The sequence below is a fragment of the Canis aureus genome, chromosome 14 (assembly GCF_053574225.1).
Source record: "Canis aureus isolate CA01 chromosome 14, VMU_Caureus_v.1.0, whole genome shotgun sequence".
Classification (NCBI taxonomy): domain Eukaryota; kingdom Metazoa; phylum Chordata; class Mammalia; order Carnivora; family Canidae; genus Canis; species Canis aureus.
This window is the reverse complement of record NC_135624.1, coordinates 9,982,951-9,996,498: the sequence shown is the minus strand read 5'-3', so window position 1 is coordinate 9,996,498 and position 13,548 is coordinate 9,982,951. Positions and strand designations below refer to the sequence as shown.

At 35.0% G+C, this 13,548-nt stretch overlaps 1 long non-coding RNA gene across 10 annotated transcripts in view; it reads right to left on the bottom strand.

Moving 5' to 3' along the window:
• LOC144283155 (uncharacterized) overlaps positions 1–13,548 on the bottom strand; it is a 104,641-nt gene that overhangs the window by 15,943 nt on the left and 75,150 nt on the right. For 8 of the 10 annotated variants that reach the window (XR_013351540.1, XR_013351536.1, XR_013351537.1 and 5 more), the window contains one exon: positions 1,090–1,158. The exons of the other annotated variants lie outside the window; for them this stretch is intronic. This is a non-coding gene — a long non-coding RNA (uncharacterized LOC144283155). The remainder of the gene's footprint in view (positions 1–1,089; positions 1,159–13,548) is intronic. 10 annotated transcript variants of the gene reach the window in all.

The following is a 13,548-nucleotide window of genomic DNA, read 5'->3' as shown; positions in this document are numbered from 1 at the left end:
AAAATCCAGACTCCATGCTAGCATTGCCACTGCCATTTTTTTAGATTCCCCCTTTGTAAGGGCACTTTTGTTTAAGGAACAGTACACATTTTCCTCAGTGTGGCTTCAAGTAACCTATTCTTCACTTACAGAGGAAGAACTCTTCCCCTTTGTTCATATTTAGATTAAGAAAAATACTTCTACTCACTAAGCTACAGAAATTTATTTTGGTTACTGTTATCATTTATGGTGCCAAGGATTTAAAATTAGTGTTATAATAATTGTTTGGGAAAAGATTCAAGCGAGAAGCTATTACTAGTCCTATATCTCCTCCAGATTGAACCAGCAAGTTGTCACTTCCTTTTTACAGTCTCTTCATGCCCCATATGTTATGCTATGTGAAACTGACAAGTGCTAATATGTCACAAGGTGCCTTGTTGCTATGAAAATAAATGACCCATGAACTAGAGCTCTCAAATAATTTTTTTTTCATTCTCAGAGAGGAAAATAAGGCAAATGACAAAAAAAAAAAAAAAAAAAAAAAAACCAAGTGAATATTACTATTTAATCTCAGTTTCTCTGGGGAAATGTTTTAGGTTTAAGTTCCTTTGGGAAAATGTTCATTTTTAATTTCATTTATTTTTCATTCATTCCAGGTTTGGACTTTAAAAATATGTAATAAAAATTAATGATCTACGTATCAATTGGTTTGATCAATCCTTGATGATCAGAACGTCAGTTTTTAAATCAGCAAAATGAGCTTATCCTATACTTTAGAAGCAATTTTAACAACAAAAGTTGAAATAGATTCAATCATTCAAATGATGATTACTCTTATTTCCTGCAACTAAGGATAATGATGAAGAGTTGGACACTCCCTGCTTTCACATTGTTCATGTCCAGTGATATAGAAATGGGCTTTTCTGTAAATCTAGTCTGTTGATTAACTGTGTGACTCTCAATGAGTCTTTGGCTCTTACTTTTTTAATCTGTCAAATGAGGATAAGGTTTATAATTGTCTGCATAGAAGCATGCTAGAGAGAGCAGTCTGAAAAGATAATGAATGTGCAAATGCTTAGCATATAAACTATAGTGCAGGGCTTCTCTTACTTGTTAAGCCTCTTCTTGTGGACTCAAGAAGTGGCTGAAACCTCTTGGAGTTTCCACGTGCAGAGTTACCTAATGAAGGAAAAAAAAAAGTGCCTACATTCAGTAAAATAGAGATTTGAGGATCACCAGCACAGAGAAGCTGTTGGAAGCAATAGGATGAAATGAGATCAATTTGTCCAAGAGAAGAGACAGATAAAACAAAATGACTGGGCTATGGGATGCAACATTTAGATGTCAGATGGAGAAAAGTCAGGAAAGATGACAAAAGGAGAGAGGGGGAGAAACACAAGAATATGATGTCACCTAAGAGAAAAATATCTCAAGGAGGAGCGAGTGGTAAACCGTGTTGAAAGGAGCTAAGAGGTCTACTAAAATGAGATTAAAAAATTTTTAATTTTTACCCACTCTAATGGATTTGAAGTAATATCTCACTCTGGTTCTAATGTTCACTTTTCTAATGATTGATAATAGTATGTATGGGTCTTTTTGTATGTTTATTTGCTAACCTATATCTTCTTTGGTCAGTTGTCTATTCAAATTTTTGACCCATTTTTAAAAATAGATTGTTTCTTTTCTTATTACAGAGTTTAAGAATTCAATACTAATTTAGATACTAAATCTTTTCGCTGGTAGAGTTGCCATAACAAAATGCCACAGACTGGGTGACTTAAACAATAGAAATTTATTTTTTCACAGTTCTGGAGGCTGGAAGCCCAAGTTCAAGGAGGTGACAGGGTTAGTTTCTCCTGAGGCTTTCTTTTTGGCTTGCAGATGGCCATCTTCTTATTGTGTTCAAAGGTCTGTTCTTAGTGCACGCACATCCCTGGTGTCTCTCCTTCTTATAAGGACACCTGTCATACTGGATTAGGGCTCCACACCTATGACCTCATTTAACCTCATTTAACCTTCATATGAATTTTGGGGAGACATAAGTCAGTCCATAATACTAGGCCTTTGTCAGATACTTTTTTCGGTGTGTGATTTTCTTAGTATTTGCTTGGGATTTCATTTACTCTATACATCAATTTAGAAAGAATTGGCATTTTAAGAACCTTGGGTCTTTTTCTATGTGAACCCTGAATTTTTTTATTTATTTAGGTCTTCTTAATTTCTCTTAACAATATTTTCTAGTTTTCAGTGTACAGGTCTTAAACATTTATATCATACTTACCTTAAGATATTTCATATTTTGATGCCATTGAAAATTATTAATTATTATTATTATTATTATTAATTATTTAACCTCAATTCCTTGTTCATTGCATTTGTTTTGTATATTGACTTTGTATCCTTAAATATGCTAAAACACTTACCAGCTCTAGCAAGTTATTGTAGATTCTATTGGATTTTCTATATAAATGACCAGGCTGTCTTTGAATACTGGATAAATTAGTCCATTTTATCCAAGGAGTACATTTTCCTTTTCAACGAGATGTCTTTCATTTCTTTTTTTTAACTATTGCACTTGCTAGAATCTCCAAAACTGAATACAAGAGGTGGGAGTAGACATCTTGTCTCATTCCTGATCTTAAAGGGAGAGCATTCAGTCTTTCCTCATTAAATCTAATATTAGCTGTAGATATTCATAGGTTCCCTTTATAAAGTTAAGAAAATTCCTTTCTGTTCCTACCTTGCTAAGATTTTTTATCATGAATGGACGTTGAGTTTTGTCAAATGCTCTTTTCCTGCATCCATTGAGACAATTATATGGTTTTCTTTTTTACTTGGTCAACATAATTAATTTATTGATTGCTTTTCAAATGTTAAACCAACCAAGCACTTGGGATAAATACTTCTTCGGAATGATATGTATACTTTTAATATGTCTGGTTTTGATACAATAAAATTTTGTTTGAATATGTGCATCTATGTTCATATGGGTAATCAATCTATATTTGTTATTGTTTTTTCTTGTAATGTCCCTCTATAATATTGGTATAAGGGTAATCCTGGCCTCATGGAGTGCATTGAGTCAATCTACTCTGCTTTAATGTTTTAGATGAGCTTGTGTAGACTTGATATTATATTTTCTTTTAATTTTTGGTAGAATTTATCAGTGTAGCTATCTGGGCATAGCATCTTTGCTGAGGAGAAGTTTTCAACCACAAAATCCATTCTTTCAATAAATATAGGGCTATTCAGTTAGCCTATTGCTTCTTGAGTTAGCTTTGTAGTTTGTGCCTTTCAATGAATTTATCCATTTCACTGAGTTGTTAAATTTGTAGTTGTAAAGTTTTCATGATATTCCCTTATTATCCTGATAATATCTTTAGAATCTGTAATGATTCCTCCTATCATCTTTGATATTGCTAATCTACATTCTCTCTCTGAATAAAGCTTTATCAATTTCATTGATCTTCTCAAAGTATCAGTTTTAAGCATCATTTATTTGCTCTATTGATTTTCTGTTTCTATTTCATCGATTTCCACTGTGATCTTTATGCTACTTTGGAGTTCCTTTGGTCTTCTTTTCTTACTTTATTAAAGAAGAAGCTGACATTAAGATCTTTTCTTAAAGATCTCCCTTTTCAAAATGGGCATCTAGTGCCCCAATTCTCCTAAGTATTGCCTTAGCAGCATCTCACACTTTTGATATGTTGTGTTTTCATTTTCATTCAGTTCAAAATACTTTCTATTTTCCTTTTATTTTTTTCTTTGATCCTTTAGTAGGAATGGACCATTATTCTTGGTCCTACCTGAGCATCAGACCCTGTTAGTTTTAACCCATCAGATGGTTCTTTTCCCAAACTTGGGTGGTTTCCTTGCAGGCATGAACCAGTCAGTGCTCTACTGAATACTAAAAATGGACCTTCTGCAGATTTCTGGAGTTCTCTCTCTATGCAATTATCTTCTCTCTGTTACTACTGATTTCATTCCCTCACGTAAGGGAGTCTGTCTAGCTCCCCTGGGGCTCCCTTTTAGTGTCATGGACTGGAAACTCAAGACAGTAAGCTAGGAAACAGTAGAGCTTATCTCATTTGTTATTTCTCAAGGTTATTGTCGTCTATCGGCTGATGTCCTGTGTCTTAAAAACAACATTGTTTCTAATATCTTCTTTTTCTTCTTTTTTTTTATTTAATCCAGTAAGAGGCTAGATCTGGTCATCACATTTTGTTATTCCATCTAGTCTCAATACATAATTTTGATCCTGGATTTATTTCCTAACCCATGTATCTTAAGAAGTAAGCTACTTTTCTAGATTACACTAAATCCAGCTGAAGCATCATTCAGCCCACTTGTCTACATTATGTTAAAATATTTCTGCCTACCACCTGACTCACCAAATATTTGTCAGTGAAATTCTATCACCTATGCAAGGAGGAAATATCTTCCATTTTTCTCAAATTCAGTTACTTTTATTGATAATTTATGAGATATTTTTGCCTATCCTTATCCTTCTAAGAAGAAGATAAAATTATAAAAGAATACTTATACAAATGGAACATATACAAAGAAAGAAAAAGATGACAATGTCTTTGAATTGATGTTTGTAGTACTGTATATGACAATAATTATAACTATAAAAAGTCAGAATTCAAATACTCTTTCTTTATGCACACTATTCATCAAAAATTCAAACTATAGAATGTTGAAAACTCCATATCTTAGGAAATAGTGCATTTATCCTCAGAAGACTGATTTCTTTGTGTGTGCTTATGCCTTCCCTTAAATCTGGGGTAGTAGGGGGGATTTCATTGTTCATTAACCACTTCTATGGTCAGTTTCAAAGTCACAGTGTCTATCATAAATTTTAGAAATATAAATCTCAAATGTTAAGAACTTCAATGAATATATTAGACTTTGTTTATAACACCTTCATATTGAATATTGAGAATCTGTCCTTGGCGGCCATCTTAAAATTGGTTTTCTTTCAGAAATTTCAGTCAGAAACAGAGAAGACTATATATAAATCAACACACTAACACAAAGTCTGGAATATTATATATGCCATATTGCTTCTGAGACTAATGTTGAGGGGGAGCCCAAGATAAACCTGTAATTTTTCTTCTGGAGTGTCACTATTATGAACATTGCAAGTGGTAAAAAAAAAAAAAAAAAAAGGGCAGTGGAATTGTTTAGCATAGCATCTTGAGGACATCTGCCTCTAACACTTTATCACATCAGAAAAAGATGTACTAAAAATGTTCTATGTTGTGAAATGATAAATGCTTTATAAGAAGGCTCAGGAATGACCTTCCTTTTTCTATTTCTTTCCTGAAGCCTTCTCCTGTCAGTAATTACCCTAACAATGCTGTCCACATGCCGTAATTAACTCCTTCTTTTTTCTCCATGACACAATGCTCATTTCCTACTCCCAGCTTTCAAGGCTTAACCCATTTACAATTCATTCTATATATAACTTTAAAAGAGAGTACAACAGCAGCTATGTTAGATAGCTCGATTTGCAAAGTTCAACTGAATATTTAAAAAAATAATAAAAAGATGATCCTAGATGAACTAAGAGGCAATAAGGCCCCACCAGGGGAATTCTATTCCCAAATGATATTTTATACATAAGTTGTAAATTTTTCTTTTTCCAATGTTTGGTTCAAATGACAAAATAAATGACAGGGAAAATGGAAACCTAGATTTTAAATTAGAGATTGACTCGAGAGAACTATAACGCTAAAACTCTTTAAAAAAAAAAAAAGATTTTATTTATTTATTCATGAGAGACAACAGAAAGAGGCAGAGACACAGGCAGAGGGAAGAAGCAGCCTCCTCACAAGGAGCCTGATGTGGGGCTTGATCCCCAGACTGGGGTCATGCCCTGAGCCAAAGGCAGACACTCAACTGCTGAGCCACCCAGGTGTCTCAAATGCTAAAACTCTTATGCTTAAAATCCAGATTTGGCACACAAATCAGTCACCATTCACCATATACTCAAGAAGAGCCCAACTGAAATAACCAATATACCAAATTCTGTGATTGAATCTGTCTGATCATAGGGGATTCCCTATGAAAGACTGGAACAAATAGACATATTCTCCAAACACCTGCAAAGTTGGGAAACCTAGATTTACAGTAGCAGTTAGGATATAGAAAGATACAAAATACCTTTTCTTCCCACTGAAACAGTAAGAAATTACTGCATTAACAAGTTTCTATATTCTGAAAGAATATAGAATATATATTCTACATATGAATATTTATTCATATAAAGCTGAAACATTGTCTGAGTGGTGGTGGTGAGCATTGCCAATGTTATGTTTATTGCAGTTAAAAAAAACTAAAAGTATTTGAAAATGTGGATAGTCCATACTCCTAAATTTGTATGGGTGTATTAGGAGAAGTGACTTAGGGTCTTGTGAAAGAGGCTTTATGGGATGGGGTCTCATGGGCTTCTCCCAGTTTTCTTGCTAGCTGATTGGATATCTCCAATGGAAGTTTCTGTTTCTGCTTGGCAAAGTTTCATTGATTCATTCTGTTTTAGTGCATATTTCCTTATAAATTCAAACATTTCACTAAAAAAATACATATTTTCATTAAAGAGATGTGGACACAGAAATCTAAAACCTAAAATCAGATGAACTCAGAAAGATGAGCCCTTCTATAGTAACAAGGGAACAGAGGAAAGAAACTTTGTAACTTTTTATTTTTAGTATTTTATTTATTTATTCATGAGAGACACACACACAGAGAGAGAGAGAGAGAGGGAGAGGGAGAGACAGAGACACAGGCAGAGGAAGAAGCAGGCTCCATGCAGGGAGCCCGATGTGGGACTCAATCCCAGGACTTCAGAATCACTCTGGGCTGAAGGCAGGCACTAAATCACTGAGCCACCCAGGGATCCCGGAAACTTTAATCCCTGAGACCCATGGTTGAAGTTGTGGTGAGGGTAGAGGACAGACTGATAACAAGCATCTATAAAATGAAATGTTTGACTTGCATTAAGGAGAAACTGACAAACTTCTGACCAACCTGCAAACCAGTGTGTCAGTATTTAATCTGGAAAAAGCCCAAACTCAAGGATAATGTTCTTTTGCTAAATAATACATTTATACAGAAGTTTTGTGGAGTTATCAGAGGTTAGGAATGATTAAAAAGCCAAAAAATCTCTCTGGTTTCAAAGAATCCCAAATCTGATGTCCAGATGTCTCTTGTTTATCATCTCACTGTCATGAGCCTTACAGAACCCAGCTCCAGAGTCTGTTGTCTTGCCATCACAGTGTCAAGACTTCATAGCATATGGCCTTGAAAATCCCATAGTTTGTGGTACAGAAATCTCATGGTTTGCAAAAACTTGCTCTAAGGATCTCTAGATCTCCCAAGTCATACAGATTTAAGGTCTATCTAGCAGGTTCAAGGTCATGCAGTTTTGAGGTCTAGCAATATTATAACGTTTAGTTCCAGTGACCTCCTGGAAGGATAGCCTGAATTTCCTTTCAAAATGTTTTAGAATTTGTTGTAACCAAATTTACAACAAATTTACAACCAAATTTATATTTGATTATAATATAATCAAAACAATCAGTCCCCTTGGTGGCATAGTGAAATGGGGATTGGGCTGAAAACCAGAAAGTCTTATACACCTGGTACTTACATTCCAAGAATATTTGACACAAGAGTAGGAAGACCAATAAACTTGAATGTAAGTCAATAGAATTCAAAATCATAGCATAGAAAGAGAAAAGACTGAAATAATGAACTTGGGGTAGGCAAAGATTTCTTAAACAGGACACAAAAAGCACTCATCATAAAAAATAGGTAAATTAGACTTGTTTAAAATTAAATAATTGTGCTTTTCAAAATACACTGTTAAAAAATGAGAAGTCAAGCCACAAAATGAGAGAAAACATTTGCAAACATTTATCTAACAAGAGACTCAAATTCAAATACACATGGCCACTCATATAAAGAAAAACAACTCAATAATAATGGCTAAAAGTTTCAAAAAACTTTATAAAAGGTATATATTTAAGTAGCCAATAAGTACACCGTAAGATACTCAACATTAGCCATCAACAAAATCAATAATGTGATATCACTTCATACCTATTTTTAAAAACTGACAAGACCAAATGCTGATAAAAATTTAAAGCAAATGGGCCATACCAACTTCTTGCTAGACATGTCTCCAGAGGCATGGAAACAAAAGCAAAAATGAACTATTGGGATTTCATCAGGATAAAATGCTTTTGCACAAGAAAGGAAACCAATCAACAAAATTAAAAGGCAACCTACAGAGTAGGAGAAGATATTTGCAACTGATATATCAGGTAAAGGTCTAGTAGCCAAAATCTATAAAGAACTCCTCAAACTTAACACCCAAAAAACAAGAAATCCAGTCAAGAAATGGGAGAAGACATGAACAGATATTTCTCCAAAGAAGACATACAAATGGCTAACAGACACAAGACAAAATGCTCAACGTCACTCATCACCAAGGAAATACAAATCAAAACCACAATAAGATACCATCTGACACCAGTCAGAATGGCTAATATTAACAACATAGGAAACAACAGGTGTTAGCCAGGATGCGGTGAAAGGGGAAACTTCTTCTATGATTGGTGGAAATGGAAACTGGTATAGCTACTCTGGAAAACAGTATGCAGGTTCCTCAAAAACTTAAAAATAGATCAACCCTATAACCCAGCAATTGAGCTACTAGGTATTTATCCTAAGAATACAAAAATAGTGATTCAAAGGGGCACATGCACCCCAATGTTTATAGCAGCAATGTCCGCAATAGCCAAAATATGGAGAGAGCCCAGATGTCCACTGACAGAAAAATGGATTAAAAAGATGTGGTATACACACACACACACACACACACACACACACACACACACAATGGAATATTACTCAGACATCAAAAAGAATGAAATCTTGCCATTTGCAACAACATGGATGGAACTAGGGGGTATTATGCTAAGCATAATAGAGAAAGAGAAATACCGTATGATTTCACTCATACATGGAATTTAAGAAACAAAACAGATGAACATAGGGGAAGGGAAGGAAAAATCCAATAGAATAAAAACAGAGAAGAAGGCAAACCTTGAGAAACTCTTTAACGATAGGGAACAAACTAAGGGTTGCTGGAGGGGAAGTGGGTGGAGAGATGGGGGTATAATTGGGTGATAGGCATTTAAAAAAAAACATGCACACAGATATTTATTCCAGCTTTGTTCCTTTTTTAAAAAGGATTTATTTATTTATTCATTAGAGATACAGACCTAGAGAGAGAGGCAGAGACACAGGCAGAGGGAGAAGCAGGCTCCTCGCAGGGAGCCGGATGCAGGACTCGATCCCGGATGCGGGGATCACGACCTGAGCCTAAGGCAGGCGCCCAACCACTGAGCCACCCAGGCATCCCATGGGTGATGGGCATTATGTAGGGAACTTGATATAATGAGCACTGAGTATTACATGTAACTGATGGAACACTAAATTCTACCCTGAAATTAATAGTACACATATGTAAACTAAATTGAATTTAAATAAAACTAAAAAAAAAAAAAAAAAAAAACTAAAGCAAATGGAACCATCATACATTGATGACAGTAATTAAATGATCCAATCATTTTGGAAAGCAGGCAATTTTTCATAAACTTAAAGATATTCCTACCCTATGGCCCAGCATTTCCACTCTTATTTACCCAAGAGAAGTGAAAACATGTGTCTATGGGATTTGTTTATCAATGTTCATGTTAGCGTTATTCGTTTTCCAAACAAGAAATCACCCAAACATTCATTAACATGGGAATATGTAAACAAACTGTGGAATATTCAGATAATAAGGGTTCCCCTGCAATAAAACTGAATAGACTACTGGCACACACAACATAAGTAAATCTCTAAATATTATACCAAGGGAAATAAGTCGATACAAAATGCAAATACAATACTCTCTCAATTATTTGAAATTCTGAAACTTCAAGTGGTGATAAGCTATTAGAAATGACAAATACCCACCATTTGCTTCAACGTGGATGGAACTGGAGGGTATTATGCTGAGTGAAGTAAGTCAGTCGGAGAAGGACAAACATTATATGTTCTCATTCATTTGGGGAATATAAATAATAGTGAAAGGGAAAATAAGGGAAGGGAGAAGAAATGTGTGGGAAATATCAGAAAGGGAGACAGAATGTAAAGACTGCTAACTCTGGGAAACGAACTAGGGGTGGTAGAAGGGGAGGAGGGCGGGGGGTGGGAGTGAATGGGTGACGGGCACTGGGTGTTATTCTGTATGTTAGTAAATTGAACACCAATAAAAAAAAAAAAAAAAAAGACTAGAATCAGTGGTTTGGAGATGGAGGATTGGCTGAAAAGGAGTGTGAAGAAACTTTCTCTGGTGATGGAAATTGTTTGTATCTATATGGGAGCCGTGGGAACCTGGTGTGTATATTTGTCAAAGCTTATTGAACTGTTTACTTAAAATATGTATATTGTATGTGCATTAAGTAAATTCAACAAAGATGATTGAAAAACAAAAAGAAAAGAGAAACCACTTTAAACAGAGCAAGTGTGAAAATATTCTGAAGATATTTATATTCTTAGTGAAAGATTGATTATAACTGCCATTTATCAAATATTCACTACTGGGGGACCGAGATAAACATTTTCTACACACAATCTCATTCAAAACATCACAGTAAAACTAAAAGTTTCCATTAGCTCTAAATACCTAAATGCAATAATTTTTAGTCAATCAGGTGAAAAATATCATAAGATACATACAGAGAATTTTCCTCTGCAAAACACACTACTCAGATAATAGGATTTTTTGTCTGCCTCATGGATACTGCCCTTAACATATACTGCCAAGTCATCCTTACGTTAACTAATTTATGTCCTGAAACATACATTTCACCAACTCGGCGGCTGTCAGCAAAAACGCTCCTACCATACTATATTTTCCATTTTGTTTGATATCACATCACCTCAGCTTCCACAGCTGAGTGGGTCAGCATTCCTGTGTGACTGTATTGCCAAGGTCTCTTCTAACAGGGTGATAAAGATAAATCAATGGATACCAGCTGTGAGGAAATCAACTATCAGCACAAGATTAAATCTTGTTTTGTCTTCTATCATTTTATAGCAAAGTGACTAAGAATAGTGTTGGATCAGTTTGTTTCCTTTGTTCTCATTCTTCATTCCAGTCTTCTGGAAAGCAGAGAGGACTTCTGGAAAGTCCTTCAGTCCTACAAAGTTCTAAAAAGTCTCAATTTGTCCTTAAACCAACATACCTTTAAACAGTTGATTTTAGATCACATATGTAGCCTTGAAATGTTATCAAATGTCACAATTCCTCTTCTAGATTTTAAGTACTATATTCTGTGTTGATGTTTTAATATTTAAAGCTATAAACTCTGAAAGGAACTATTACAAGGCTACATCCGTATGCCTATTTCATCTCTCTGAGAAATGTAATTGATTGGTATGATGTTTTTATTCCCACAATCTCTTCCACATAGCATTAAAAATTCAATGTTATCTCTCAGAGGAGATCTCAAATCCTATTACACTACTATCTCCAAAATAAGAAAAACCTATTTAAAATGTGTAAGTCCTGCTTTTCCATCAAAACAATGTATGATGCATGATGATTCAAAGATACGCAACATCCTTCTTTTTTATATTGGGAATTAAGAATGGAATCTGTAACTTCATTTACATCCCCATTCTTGTGTTTTTAATAGCTTATAAAGGCCAAAACTCTTCATTGCTTATGTTATTTCCAAAGGTAGGCAGTAAATAATCCTCAAGTTTAGTGTTCTGTTTTTACATGATATCCTCCTAGCTAGGATTTCTGCAATAATATCCCCATCATTTTCACCATGAATTTCTTGTGTTCCAAATAACAAAATATACAGCGAGTATATAGGAGCAATTCATGCCAGGTAATGAAGGTATCCACCTAATAGCCACTTAACTTCTGTTTTTCACTAACATAACAAATTGTGTTCAGGATAGCAATGTACTTAGAGATAACAATTTAATATCTCAGCCTCAATTGCAGTTAAGAATAGTCATGTGTTATATTTCTCGATGATGGGATGTTAGAGATGGCTTTTTCTTATGAACAAAAAAAGAAGTCTTTCTGCCAGGAATATAAAATAATGGGCAAGAAGCTAGTGAACATGAGGAGAAAAGATTCATGTTAAGAACAGAAGTTATGGAAATTGGAAGGCCATTGAGTTTTTGATGGCATACCGGAGCAGATGCACCCAACCTAGACTACATAGTTTTCCAATTTCATGTTAAGCAAGAAAAACTAAGCCACATTTGGTTAGCTCCACTTTTTGTTCTTTAGTTATCTGTGCCAGACACAATTGTGACATGTTCCATTTAATTAGTTAAGGAATTGTAACTCTTCACTAAAATTTGCCAGCCCCTACCTTTTTAATCACTTCACCAATGTCCTTATCTTGACACTCAGCCTTTGCATGATTTCTGAGCCAAAAGCAAATAAAACCCGTAAGGATACTAGGCCATCATCTAGAAGGCCCTGCAATAAATCTTGCTGCTAAGAGACCAGGACTTAGCACCTGGGCATTCCTAGAGCCTGCAATACCAGATTAGTTTTATGAACTTGCCTTCTCTCCCTAGCACGGTAGCTTCTTCCAGGACTGAACTCTTCCTTAAAGTCTCAGTCTTTATGTATAAGAACCTGATATTCTGCATGGTCTTTGCTAGTGTCCTAGAGGAATAGATTCTTCTAGCTAATGAAGGTATGAGGGCATTTTCCAACCAATGACTGGAGTTACGCTGTGAATGAACAAATCACATTTTCTAATACTATCATTAATCTGTCTGGCTCCAAGAACCTCTATTCTCCTAGAGCTTCTTGTTGACTGCCTACTGGAGTAATCTCACTATTCTCACACATCTCGAAAAATTTACAGTTGTTGGGCCAGAGCTAAGCTTGCTCTACCGGTCAAATATTTTGTACTATGTTTTGGACCGGGCAAATGTCTTATTTGGGGTCAAATTTTATAGCTATTCATTTGTTCTAACATAAGGCCATCTGAATCACTAAGGTCCCCTTGAGCTTTAGGCCTGAAATCTCTCCCATTGTAACTGATCTGAGAAACTGGTACGACCTGTGACTTTATTATGCAATTTGAAATCAGAATTTCTTTAAAAATAAAAGTTTGATCTGGACATGGTTGGAAATTGCAAAGTCCATCAGAATTAATAGTTATTTTCAGCTTGACATTAAAATAATAGAAAGTGACTTCCCCTTGTTTTTGGACTTTAAAAATCTTGAAACTTTGGAGAATTAATGAGACATTGAACTTTAGAGGTTCACCTGGGTGAACCCATCTAAAAGGTTTTTATTTGGGGCCAAAAAGATTCCTCAATGATTCAGAAGGCCTCCACCATTCAGTAGAGTTCAGTAAGCTCTCTGCCTACCATTGTCAACTGGGAAAGACTAGTCATATTTCAGTTGTTAAGATTTCAACAAAAGTGAATTGCTGCTTTGAACATTTTGGTGAAAGCAATATG